At 47.2% G+C, this 13,575-nt stretch overlaps 1 protein-coding gene across 1 annotated transcript in view; it reads left to right on the top strand.

The window, feature by feature from the left end:
* Nucleotides 1–1,413: 1,413 nt before the first annotated feature.
* LOC121002204 (kinesin-like protein KIF18B) overlaps nucleotides 1,414–13,575 on the top strand; it is a 92,548-nt gene continuing 80,386 nt past the window's right edge. Inside the window, exon 1 of the mRNA XM_040433561.1 lies at nucleotides 1,414–1,542. The gene's annotated coding sequence lies outside the window, so the exon portion shown is untranslated. The remainder of the gene's footprint in view (nucleotides 1,543–13,575) is intronic.

Below are 13,575 nucleotides of genomic sequence, written 5' to 3' on the forward strand. Positions count from 1 at the left end.
AGTGTTAATTGGTCTTCCAGCTCTTCGTTATGCTCAAATTTACTTTTTCCAGCCTCTTATTGCTACTTGTCCCAACTTTTTTGGGATTTGTTGACACCGTGAAAATTGGAATCAACGTATTTTTCCTTAAAAAAGATACATTTACTCGGATTAAACGTTTGATCTGTCATCTACGTTCTATTACAAATAAAATATTGACATTTGCCATCTCCACATCATTGCATTCAGTTTTTATTCACAATTTGTTTAGTGTCCCAACTTTTTGGGAATCCGGTTTGTATAAGTAGCACATATCTAGGTGTAACTACTGTTAAAGGGGGCACATATCTGGGCATCACTACTATGAGGGGCACATATCTGGGCGTAACTACTGTGAAGGGGCACATATCTGGGTAAAACTACTGTGAGGGGGCACATATCTAGGCATCGCTATTGTGAGGGGCACATATCTGGGCATCACTACTTTGAGGGGGCACATATCTGAGCATTGCTACTGTGAGGGGGCTGATATCTGGGCATCGCTACTGTGAGGGGGCACAAATCTGGGCATAAGTACTGCGAGAGGGCACAAATCTGGGCATAACTACTGTGAGGGGGCACAAATCTGGGCATAACTACTGTGAGGGGGCACATATCTGGGCATCGCTACTATGAGGGGCACATATCTGGGCATAACTACTGTTAAAGGGGGCACATATCTGGGCATCGCTACTATGAGGGGCACATATCTGGGCATAACTACTGTGAAGGGGCACATATCTGGGTAAAACTACTGTGAGGGGGCACATATCTGAGCATCGCAACTTTGAGGAGGCACATATCTAGTCATAACTACTGTAAGGGGGCAAATATCTGGGCATCGCTACTATGAGGAGCACATATCTGGGCATAACTACTGTGAGGGGGCATAAGAGGAATAATTACTATGTGAGAGAATTTAGGGGACTGGGTGGGCTTAGGTGTTTAGTTATGTTTTCCGCAGAGTTCGAGGCGTGGCCTAGTGCGTAAAACCTTTGAGCGCCGCACATGATGTCCATCTTCATCCTTTTCAAAAGTTGGGAGGTATGAGAAATTCATATTTCACGCCAACCCTGTCAGCCAAGCTTTTCTCTTCAAATTGCTAAACGTTTTTAAAAACGTTGCAGTCTCATGAGCGTCATAGGAAGGCACCAATAATATATATAAGGACTCCCAATGGCTGGCGTAACTCTGCATGATGTATACAAGACACTAGACTGCACTGACTACACGGCGGTCCAACTTCCGCCGCAATTCAAACATACTTCTAAACAGAGTCAGACTACAACTCCCGACACACACCGCGCAGTTTAATGACGTCACATCTTCGCCAATCAGCGTAGACAGAGGACCGCACCCTCCAATCAGCGTCCGCGTCCGGAAGAGCCCGCTTGATTTGAACTTAGTCTGGCGGAAGTGTGGAGAGATGGGGGCGGGGCCGGCGACTGGCATTAGGAGATAATCATAAAAATATGGAAGATTGATGGAAATTGGAGACGTTATCAGGAGCTGTGTTTATACTAGGTGAGTGGTCACGTGATGGGTGCTGTGCTCAGTGAGCGGGCGGTGGGCTCGCTGGTGGTTCTGCCAGGGAATGCCCTCTAGCACACAAGTCATGGCACAGCCTTTGCTGACCTAGGTGGCCCTGGGAATTGCTGTAATACGTTTACTCTATTGCTCTATATAATATTTCATGGTTTGGTAAAATGGCAGCATTTCTATATTCAGATTAGGTTTGTGCCCATGTAAATGAAAGGGGTTCCATACATTAGTAAGACCTGGTATTAACTGTGTCTACAGGATAAATGCCATTTGCAGTGAGACAACCCCTTTAAAGGGGTTATTTGGGCTTTTACTATTGATGACCTGTCCCCAGGATAGGTCAATATCAGATTGGCAGGGGTCCGACACCCGGCACCTCCGCCGGTCAGCTGTGTGAGGAGACAGCGCACGTGCCGTCTCCCTTGTCCACTGCGGTATGCCTATGGGACAGCTGCACTGTGCGTGCCGTCTCCTCATACAGCTGATCAATGGGGGTGCCAGGTGTCGGACCCCCGCCGATCTGATATTGATGACCTATCCTGGGGACAGGTCATCAATAGTAAAAGCCCTGCCAACCCCTTTAATGAAAGGCACTTCTCTACCCACAGGCTGGGCCATAAAGACACGCTGAGCAGATAGTTGTTGGGAAGGAAGCGTTCTTTCCTGATAACTGCATGCTTGTCAGTGGAGGTGAAAAGCTACATTTCCATGCAGTGATCTCCTCCACTGTATAGGGATGAGCGATGGCTGCTGCTATCTCTCGTCCTCATACAGAACCATTGCTTCTGGCAGCAGATCCCTGTTCACACAGTACTATCTGCTGCCTGGAATCGATGATTGAGCTGTCTGCATGAAAGATGAATTCGCCCAATAAACCAGCGTTTTGCTCCTTCGTTGGGTGATCGGCAGCACCTTTATATGGGCAGAGTAGTCATTTTCATTCTCCATAATCTGCTCCACAATTGGGCCGTGTAAACCTGACATAAGTGTCTGATTAGCGGTGGTCCAACAGCCACGACCCCTGCTGATCACCAGAATAGGGGTTCCCGTGAATAAACGGTGGTAAGATGTCTGCTGCCAATATAGTCCGCTCTATGAGACTGCCGGAGATGGCGCTCGCAGTCTCATAGTGATAAATAAAGCGTTGGCAGACACTGCTCTAGTCAGATAGGGACACAGGACTCGCGTTCTCATGATCATCAGGAACTCCAGCAGTCAGACCCGCCAGACACTTGTCACCTATCCCGTATATAGGGGAGAAGTGTTGTTCATGAGAAAACCATGGGTAATGGTGTCGAGTCACATGACCATGGCAGCCTGTCAATGCGTGGCAATGTGACCATTGCACAGAGCTGTGATTGGCTATAGGAATCATGTGATGTGTGTTAAAGGGGTTTTCAGATTTTTTTTTTTTTACACTGATTACCTATCCTCTAGATAGGTCATTAGTATCTAATCAGTGGGGGTCCGACACCTGGGACCCCCGCCAGTTTGAGAAAGCTGCGGCGCTCACTAAAGCCTTTTTGCTTTTCCTAGGCCAGTGATGTCACGTTCATCGTTCACATGGCATAGGAGCAGCTCAGCCCCATTGAAGCAGCGCTCCTGTTCTCAAAACAGCTAATTGGCGGAGGTCCAGGGTGTTGGACCATCACTGATCATATACTGATGACCTATGAGAATAGGCCACTAGCAAAAAGATCTTGGAAAACCCTTTTAAGTGTTAGAACACGGTACCCCAAGAACGGGAGTCCAGAAGTGGTGTCGAACTGCCCCGTGAAAGTGGAGCGGTAGTGCGCCTGTGCGTCTTTTATCAATTCAGTAGTATGGCTCTGCTGTGACCCCTGTACTCAGCAGTCCCATTAAAGTGAATCGAGCAGAGGATGCACTACCACTGCATTCTCATGGGGCAGTTCAGCGGCTCTTCCGGACTCCCATTCTCATCATCACTAGCAGTCCCAGAGGTTGGACCCCAGTGATCAAGCAGCTATCCCCTGTCCAGTGGATATGGAATGTGTTATTAGTGGAACAGCCCATTTAAAGGGGTTATTCAGGATTAGATAAACATGGCTGCATTCTTCCAAAAACAGCGCTACACCTGTATGCTCGTACGTAGGTGGTATCTGGTATTGCAGCTGGGCTCTGTTGGCTACACAACCTGTGGATTTGGAAGAAAGCAGCCATGATTTTCTCGTCCTGGAGAACCCCTTTAAGCATCGATTCCTGACATTCTAAACAGCTGAGCAGCATGGCGTCTTTCCTGGGAAGACCATGCGTGGCACTTGTTTGAGTGCTCATTCAGGTCAATGGATCTAAACGGCAGTACCTGACACAGCTGTATGGATGAGAGAGGCGCTGTTCAGGGGACAGACTGCCACCATTCATACATGGATGGCGTCTGCTGGGGAAAAGATGTCTTATACCCTTGAAAGGCAGGTAGGTTCACACAACTTGATTAAACTGTGAGCTATGGCCTGAAAGTTATAAGTATAGTAAAGATCGCAGTGATGCAGTTTAATATATTACCTGCTGGCCTCCGCGGGGCGCTGCTGCCGCTTTGTGCTGTTTGCTTTTCATCGCAGTCACAGAAGACATGTACCTGCCCATTACTTCCCTTTGTAAGCAGGTGCTGGTCGGTTAGTTTTGCCAGACTCAGGGCCAGTCCTGAATTTACAGGTGAAACCGAAAAATTTGAATATCGTGCAAAAGCCCATTTATTTCAGTAATGCAAATTAAAAGGAATTTCATTAATGCAGCTTAAAATTAGAATTTTGTGAAAAGGTTCAATATTCTAGGCTCAAAGTGTCACTCTAGTCATCTAATTAATCCATACCCCCTGAGCAAAGGGTACCTCAAAATTGTGACTTTGGGGTTTCATAAGCTGTAAGCCATAATCATCCAAATTATAACAAATAAAGGCTTGAAATATCTCACTTTGCATGTAATGAGTCTATCTCATATGTTAGTTTCACCTTTTAAGTTGCATTACTGAAATAAATGAACTTTGCACGATATTCTAATTTTTTGCGTTTCACCTGTATATGTTGGGCTCTGTTCACATCTGTGCCATACTGTAGATACCAGTGTGCCCGATGGACCTCACTGACTGGAATATGGGCCATCATAGTACTATTCTTGTGTTTGAAGAGTGCCGCATGCAGATCTATTCCTCCCATCCAGTTTTGGCAAAAAAAAGGGTCTTAAAGGGTTTCTATCACTTTGTTTCACCTATTTAGCTTTCAGACACTAGCGATCCGCTAGTGTCTGCTTTATCTAACCATCCTAATATAAGAGCTTATTGTCCTGCCGTTTAGCTAAAAAAATAACTTATATAGATATGCAAATGAGCCTCTAGGTGCTATGGGGGCGTGATTAGCACCTAGAGGCTCCGTCTACCTTAACAAACTGCCGCCGCCCAGCGCGTCCCTCCAGCCCGCCCATCTCCTCCGGAATGCGATGCTCCTCGTATTCGGCGCATGCGCAGTGAATGTCTGATCGCTTCCCTGCTCAGACATCTCCACTGCGCCTGCGCCGATGACGTCATAGTGCTCCGAGGAACAGGCGCAGTGGAGATGTCTGAGCAGGGAAGCATCAGACATTCACTGCGCATGCGCAAAACAGAGACGCGCACGGAGAGGATCGCTTCAGCTGGAGATGGGCGGGCTGGAGGGACGCGCTGGGCGGCGGCAGTTTGTTAAGGTAGACGGAGCCTCTAGGTGCTAATCACGCCCCCATAGCACCTAGAGGCTCATTTGCATATCTATATAAGTTATTTTTTTAGCTAAACGGCAGGACAATAAGCTCTTATATTAGGATGGTTAGATAAAGCAGACACTAGCGGATCGCTAGTGTCTGAAAGCTAAATAGGTGAAACGAAGTGATAGAAACCCTTTAAAGACTACGTACACCTTTTTGGAACAATTTTTTTATTTTTTTATTATTGCATTGCACCTCAATTTTGAGCTAAAAATCTTATTTTTATTTTTTTTCAATTGGGCTTTATGAAAAATGTGGAACCCTTTTTTTGTACATAGCTCAGCCTTTGGTCTTTTCCGTCACCTGAGGAGCAGACAGACTCCTTATCTCTGCTCTCTGACCTGAACACTCACTATAGCTCAGTTCTTATCTCACTGATTAGAATATGGCTTAAATAAGTGTTTACCTCTTGGTAGTTCAGGCTACGTTCACACTCGCGTTTGGTGCGGATCCGTCATGGATCTGCACAGACGGATCCGCTCAGGTAATACAGACGTCTGCATCCGCTCAGAACGGATCCGTTTGTATTATCTTTAAAGGGGTTTTCCCATCTCAGGCAATTGGGGCATATCGCTAGGATATGCCCCCATTGTCTGATAGGTGCCGGTCCCACCGCTGGGACCCGCACCTACAATGAGAACGGAGTTGGGAAATGAACGGAGGGCGAATGCGCAGCCGCCCTCCATTCATTTCTATGGGGCCGCCTAAAATATCCGAGTGCTGGCTCGTGGCCCATGCTCCCATTCACTTCTATGGGAGCAGCGCTTGGTTGTGGACGGACCCCGGGAAATCCGGGGTTCTCCAGCCACAGCTCTCCCTGCTTCGTTCTCCTTGTAGGTGCGGGTCCCAGCGGTGGGACCCGCACCCATCAGACAATGGGGGCATATCCTAGCGATATGCCCCTATTGTATGAGATGGGAATACCCCTTTAACATAGCCGAGACGGATCTGTCTTGAATACCATTGAAAGTCAATGGAGGACGGATCCGTTTTCTGTTGTGCCAGATTGTGTCATAAAAAACGGATCCGTCCCCATTGATTTACATTGTGTGCCAGGACGGATCAGTTTGGCTTAGTTTCGTCAGATGTAAGCAGCGTTTTGGTGTCCGCCTCCAGAGCGGAATGGAGACGGAACGGAGCCAAACTGATGCATTCTGAGCGGATCATTATCCAATCAGAATGCATTGGGGCTGAACTGATCCGTTTTGGACCGCGTGTGAGAGCCCTGAACGGATCTTACAAACGGAAAGCCAAAACGCCAGTGTGAAAGTAGCCTTAGAGATGAGGTTTATAAGATAACAGTGTAAGTAAAAAGTTAACCCTTTGTGACAGAACGGCTCAATATTTTTAATAAAGGCCAACTGAAAATATGATTTTTAGCCAAAAATGAGTAAAAAAAATGCAATCATAAACCATATTACAAGTTTTTATTCTCTGCCTGTTCCCAAAGTTGGTTTAAAAAACCACAAATCCTGGAAAACCACCTGTCCCCTCTCCTTACATGTCTGTTTTAATAGCTTCCTGCATTCCCCATGTAATAACTATTCTGGAACATCTATTCTTATGGCTCTATGTTGTGCCATTCCTCTATTATTCCTTGTAGAAGTTCTGAATGCATTTTTAGCAATTTGTAATAAAGGTCCAAATGGGTGTTTTCAGTTGGGGGCATGTCCCTGTACAGTCTGACACTAGCAGCACTGATTGATTATTGTCAGACTGTGCAGGGGCCCCCCCCCCCCCCCCCCCCCCCAACTGCTATCACCCATCTGGACCTTTATTGCAGACTGCTGGCAATTTTTCCATCACGTTATACTCTGCTCATTTCCATGGTTACGACCACCCTGCAATCCATCAGTGGTGGTCGTGCTTGCACACTATAGGAAAAAGCACTAGCCTATGTGTGCTCCCATGGTCCCAGCCACCAGAAAGACTGACGCTTTTGCCTATAGTGTGCAAGCACGACCACCACTGATAGATTGCAGGGTGGTCGTAACCATGGAAATGAGCAGTGTATAATGTGATGGGAAAAATGAATCTATCCAGCAAAGGAAGCAATATGGACAATCACAATACATTAGTAAGTTTCTCGTATTAACTTTCTCTACATGATAAATGCCACCTACTGAAGTGAGACAACCCCTTTAAGACCCTTGTGTACATAGATTGGCGGTAATGTAATTGAATGTCTCAGGACCCCTTTTTTCATGATCAGTGGGTGCTCCAGCAGTCAGACCCCAGCAATCTGATATTTATCACCTATCCTGTAGATAGGCGATAGGTCATTATGGTAGGACAACCCTTTTAAATATACTGTAGATTATGTGCAATCTGAGGAGGTTAAGATTTGGTAAATTTCATGCCAGACATTTATGCTTAAAGGTGTTTTCTCACTTCAGCAAATGGCATTTATCATGTAGAGAAAGTTAATACAAGGCATTTACTAATATATCATCCATATTTCCTCCTTTCCATCACATCATACACAGCACGTATCCATGGTTATGACCACCCTGTAATCCAGTAGCGGTGGCCGTGCTTACACACTATAGGGAAAGGCTGGAAGTGCGCATAGGCCAACACCTTTACCTATAGTGTGCAATCGCGGCCACCACTGCTGGATTGCAGACTGGTCAAAACCATGGATACGAGCAGAGTATAATGTGATGGAAAGGAGCCAATATGGAGAATCAGAATACATTAGTAAGTGCCTTGTATTAACTTTCTCTACATAATAAATGCCATTTGTTGAAGTGAGACAACCCCTTTAAGTGTGTTACACTTAATAGGGTTAGGCAAAAAATGTCTTGGTGCGTGCATTGCATGTTTCCTATGTGGGATAGGAACTGCATGTGTCTTGTTTCTGAGTGACTTAAGAGCAGGATATTCATATATGTGTAAGGCTACTTTCACACTTGCGGCAGCAGGGTCCGGCAGGCTATTCCAGTGGGGGAACAGCCTGCAAGATCCGTGCTTACGCTAGCCCACTGTGCCAAGGAGGTCCGCTGCAGCCCCATTTACTATAATGGAGGCGGACTGGAGGTCTGGCCGCAGCACGGCAAACATGCCGAGAGGCGGCCAGACAAAAACTACAGCGGACTTCCGGCGGCACGGTGGGCTAGCGTTAGCACGTATGCGGCAGGCTGTTCCCCCGCCGGAACATCTTGCCAGACCCTGTTACTGCAAGTGTGAAAGTAGCCTAAATTCTGCCACATGTGTGTTTGTGCATTTTGCTGTGAGTGTCTGCCATCATACTTCATCTTTAATATTTCTGTTATCACTGTAAGGGCTCATGAACACGATTGTTGGATGTTTTGCAGTCGGCAAATTGTAAATCTGCAAACATGGATACCAGGTGTGTGCATTCCACATTATGCGGAACAGCTGGCCTCTAATAGAACAGTCCTATTCTGTGAGAGGTGAAAAGATCGGATAGACTTGCTGCACGTGAGGCTATCTGACAGGTCTCTCTGTTTTCCTCTATGTATGTTGTTGTTTGGCAGGATCTCACCTCTCCTCAGGTGCCGCTCGTTATCAGTGATGAGGCTCTATTTAGATCCGCCTCACACTGCTGACCATGCGGTTGATAGTTTCTGCTTGGAGTGGCTGGTTTGTCTTGGATCTCCTTCTTCTCCATACATCTCTTGTTGCCTTCGCTGTTTCTTATTATCTGGTGTGTGTTGTTTCTAGGCCTCAGGGAGACGCAGGTTCCTTCATTCTGGAAGGAACCAGCTGTCTCTTCCCCTACTACCTATCCTAGGGATCGTCCGTTTTAGCAGGGCTTTAGGTATCTGGTGTGTGAGTATTTCCACCATCAGGATCTGCTCATACTGGCAGGAGTTAAGGAAAGGCCTAGGGATTACTAGGAGGTAACCATCGCTCTTCCTTAGCTTTTGAGGCCTAGATTGTTGTCTATTCGTTGTGGTGTGTATTTGGTGTTTTCCCTTCCCCTTAACCTGTGACATTATCAACTGCCTAAACCGTTATCCTTTGTTTTATTAGTGCAGCTATGGATACTGTTTCTGCACTGGTCGATCGTATGCAGGGGCTGTCTTTGGAGGTGGCTGACCTCCGCACGGCCGTTGCACAGTTTCAGAGACCACAGGCGGTGGGTTCCGGCAGCGAGAACCAGGCCTGCCCTGAACCAAAGGTTGCTCTCCCGGATAGGTTTTCCGGGGGAAGTGACAACTTTGTTCGGTTCAGGGAATCACGCAATTTATATTTCAGACTGCGTCCTCTCCCTTTTGGGGACGGGAGTCAGGGAGTGGGGATTATTATTTCGTTGCTGAAAGGTGATGCTCAGTCTTGGGCTTTCTCTTTGCCGACTGGTTCACAATCCCTCTGGTCGGTAGATGAATTTTTCAGAGCTCTGGGACTTAGCTATGATGACCCAGATCGGGTTTCCCTGGCCGAATCTAAGTTGCGTTGCTTGCGGCAGGGAGAGTGTTCAGCCGAGTCCTATTGCTCTGAATTTAGGAGGTGGGCAACTGATGCGGAGTGGAATGACCCAGCGGTCCGTAGTCACTTTTGTGAAGGACGCCTTGGCATTTTACGCAAATCCAAAGTCATTGGAGGCGGCCATGTCTCTGGCGGTGCGTATTGATAGACGCCTGAGGGAGAGATCTAAAATTCCTTTCGCCGGGACGTATTATTATACAGGGAAGCGGTCTCTACTGACACTCTGGGTAAAGAGACACTCGAGCTCGTGTCTGGTGAGGATCCAATGCAATTGGTTCAGGTCACACCTGGACCAGGTGATAAAAACTTTACGGTTAAGAAAAGACTTTGCTTTTTCTGTGGTCAAGGAGGACATTTTGTTAACGTATGTCCTTATCAAGGTGTTTTTTTCCAGATTCTGGAAGGCGTTCAGTACTCGTCTGGGGGTCCAATTGTCCTTCTCTTCGGCCTTTCATCCTCAGTTGAATGGGCAGACTGAGCGCACTAACCAGAATCTGGAGACTTATTTGAGATGTTTTGTCTCTGAGAATCAAGATGAGTGGTCTTCATTTTTATCGTTGGCCGAGTTTGCCATAAATAACCGTAGACAGGAGTCTACTGATAAGTCGCAGTTTTTTAGTGCATATGGGTTCCATCCGCAGTTGGACACATTTTCTGGTACTGAGACGTCTGGTATACCTGAAGAGGAACGATTCGCCTCTTCGTTGTCATCTATTTGGTGGAAGATTTAAAACAATTTAAATAAAATGGGCAAAAAGTATAAACGTATGGCTGACAAGAGACGTGTGAGTGGTCTGGACCTGAGAGTGGGTGATTCTGTGTGGCTGTCCACAAGAAATATTAAGTTGAAGTTACCCTCTTGGAAGTTGGGGCCAAGGTTTATTGGGCCATACAAGATCTCTGCCATTATTATTCCGGTTGCTTTTCGTCTTGAGCTTCCACAGGCTTTGAAGATTCATAATGTTTTTCACAAGTCATTGCTGAAAAGATATGTTGAACCTGCTGAACCATCCTCCCTGCCACCACCTCCTGTCATGGTGGATGGTAATCTTGAGTCTCAGATTGCCAGGATAGTGAACCGACGTATCGCTTCAGTACCTCGTGCACTGGAAGGGTTATGGTCCAGAGGAAAGAATGTGGATTCCTGCGACCAACGTGAATGCCAGTCGACTTGTGAGGGCCTTTCACAGGGCGCATCCTGATAAAGTCGGTCCTGGGTGTCCGGAGGCCACCCGTAGAAGGGGGAGGGGGGTACTGTCATGGTCTCTCCTGTGAGAGGGGAGAAGATCGGATAGACTTGCTGCACGTGATGCTATCTGACAGGTCTCTCTGTTTTCCTCTATGTATGTTGTTGTTTGGCAGGATCTCGCCTTTCCTCAGGTGCCGCTCGCTATCAGTGATGAGGCTCTATTTAGATCCGCCTCACACTGCTGACCATGCGGTTTATAGTTTCTGCTTGGAGTTGCTAGTGCTGGTTTGTCTTGGATCTCCTGTTTCTTATTATCTGGTGTGTGTTGTTTCTAGGCCTCAAGGAGACGCAGGTTCCTTCATTCTGGAAGGAACAAGCTGTCTCATCCCCTGCTACCTATCCTAGGGCTAGTCAGTTTTAGCAGGGCTTTAGGTATCTGGTGTATAAGTATTTCCACAATCAGGATCTGCTCATACTGGCAGGAGTTAGGGAAAGGCCTAGGGATTACTAGGAGGTCACCATCCCTCTTCCTTAGCTTTTGAGGCCTAGATTGTTGTCTATTCTTTGTGGTGTGTATTTGGTGTTTTCCCTACCCTCTTAAAGGGAGTCTGTCACCTCCATATGGCGATATACAGTGCTTACATGGCTCTGTAGCACACCTATACAGGATTGTAGTGGTACCTTTTTGTTCTTTTCTTTAGACTTGCACAAGCAGGAAAAACGAAGTTTAATTCATATGCAAATGAGCACTCACAAGTGCCCAGGGTCGGCGTTCACTGTGTAGGTGCCCAGGGGCGGCGTTCACTGTGTAGATGCCCAGGCTGCTCTGCCTTCTTTTCACTTTACTCCTCCCCAGTCTCTGCCTTTGCCCGCTGAAAGGATTTGGACCTTTCTGGACCTCTACGACCACCTTGGTTTGAGACACTGACGTCAGGAGAGATGTTTCTCAGTTGGCAATAATAGACACACACATCACTGAGAAACACTCTAATTTTATTATGCTATAGCTTGGCCTTATATAGGCAGTATAAAAGTTTGCATAACAGCGTTAAACCAATCATAAATGATATACATTGGTGCTCATACAGATACTACCGGAACATCCTTTTATGGGTATGTAATACGTCACATATAAGAATGTATGCAGTTGTGCCGAATGACCCTGAGTGAAACAGAACATTTGTTCTAGTTCTGGGAGATTCTGAGAATCTGTCCTGAGACAGATAAGGCTACTTTCACACTAGCGTTCGGGTGTCCGCTCGTGCGCTCCGTTTGAAGGGGCTCACGAGCGGCCCCGAACGCATCCGTCTGGCCCCAATGCATTCTCAGTGGAGGCGGATCCACTGAGAATGCATCCGCCTGCCAGCGCTCAGCCTCCGCTCCGCTCAGTGAGCGGACACCTGAACGCTGCTTGCAGCGTTCGGGTGTCCGCCTGGCCGTGCGGAGGCGAGCGGATCCGTCCAGACTTACAATGTAAGTCAATGGGGACGGATCCGCTTGAAGATGACACCATATGGCTCAATCTTCAAGCGGATCCGTTCCCCATTGACTTTCAATGTAAAGTCTGAACGGATCCGCTCAGGCTACTTTCATACTTAGAAAATTTTCTAAGTTTTAATGCAGACGGATCCGTTCTGAACGGATGCGAACGTCTGCATTATCGGAGCGGATCCGTCTGATGAAACATCAGACGGATCCGCTCCGAACGCTAGTGTGAAAGTAGCCTAAGTGAACCTAACTCACAGGGGGGGGGGGGGGATGTGAAGTGCGTGGGTGAGATATTATAACAATTCTGTACATGTAAGAGAAGACAAGATGGAGTCTCTTCACCCGCCCTACAAGTCTCTTGCCTCATCGATAGGTCCGGCCGAGGGCATGCGCACTAGGTGAAGTGATGCAGTGCCCACAATGGGCATCACCGTGCGCATGCCCCAGCCCGGCGAAGCAGTGCACAGACGTGGGATCTTGGCCGGACCTAGCGAAGACGTAAAGGACTTGAAGGGCGGGCTAAGGCAGAGGCTGGGGAGGAGTAAAGTGAAAAGAAGGCAGAGCAGCCTGGGCACCTACACACTGAACGCCGCCCCTGGGCACTTGCGAGTGCTCATTTGCATATGAATTAAACTTCGTTTTTCCTGCTTGTGCAAGTCTAGAGAACAGAACAAAGGTACCATTACAATCCTGAATAGGTGGTCTACAGAGCCATGTAAGCACTGTATATGCCATATGGAGGTGACAGACTCCCTGTGACACCTTGTCTGTAAGCCGACAATAATAGGACATGTTCTATAATTTTGCGTAACGGACATACAGACACGGAATGGACACGGAGTCATTTCTGTTTTTTGTGGCCCCCATTGAAGTGAATGGTTTCGCATACAGGCCACAAAAAAAAAAAAAAATGGTACGAACACGGGGAAAGAAATAAGTTTGTGTTCAGGAGCCTTAAGGTGGGCCCCCAGAATCCGTTACACTGGTTGGCTCTAGGTACCCCAGTCTGACACTGAACAGAGAAATGGCACAACATAGAATTATTAAAGTAGATGCTCTAGGCAAAAGCGGACTGGGAACTTAAAGTGGCCTCCTGTTGTAGGCAGGTCCAAATTAAGAAAAGGCAGGGC

The sequence above is a fragment of the Bufo bufo genome, chromosome 1, assembly GCF_905171765.1.
Source record: "Bufo bufo chromosome 1, aBufBuf1.1, whole genome shotgun sequence".
In the NCBI taxonomy this organism is placed as follows: domain Eukaryota; kingdom Metazoa; phylum Chordata; class Amphibia; order Anura; family Bufonidae; genus Bufo; species Bufo bufo.